The following is a 382-nucleotide window of genomic DNA, read 5'->3' as shown; positions in this document are numbered from 1 at the left end:
TCTCTCTCTCTCTCTCTCTCTCTCTCTCTCTCTCTCTCTCTCCCACCCACCCCCAGGTAATTCCTATTCACATCTTTATACAGAAAGATACAGAAAGATATTCTTTGGGGAAGACTTGTCAGACTTCACCTCCATCTCAAGGTTGGTATTTCACCTAGGGGCTCCCCACCCTATGAGGCTGGGTAACTTCCACCTCCCCTTCTAAACTGAAGGGAACCATAAAGTGTGACTTGTGCAGTGTGTGCCCAGTGCTTCTCACAGCACATGGCACATGGCAAGGGGACAGTGGGGCATCGAGGTCTCTGAATAACTACAAGGCAATGTAAGAAAAAAACATCTACAGGCAGGCTGACTTGTCCAGAAACTGCCTTAAAGCTCTTTT

This window comes from Mus caroli, chromosome 1 (genome assembly GCF_900094665.2).
Source record: "Mus caroli chromosome 1, CAROLI_EIJ_v1.1, whole genome shotgun sequence".
Taxonomy (NCBI): domain Eukaryota; kingdom Metazoa; phylum Chordata; class Mammalia; order Rodentia; family Muridae; genus Mus; species Mus caroli.
This window is presented reverse-complemented; position numbering follows the sequence as displayed.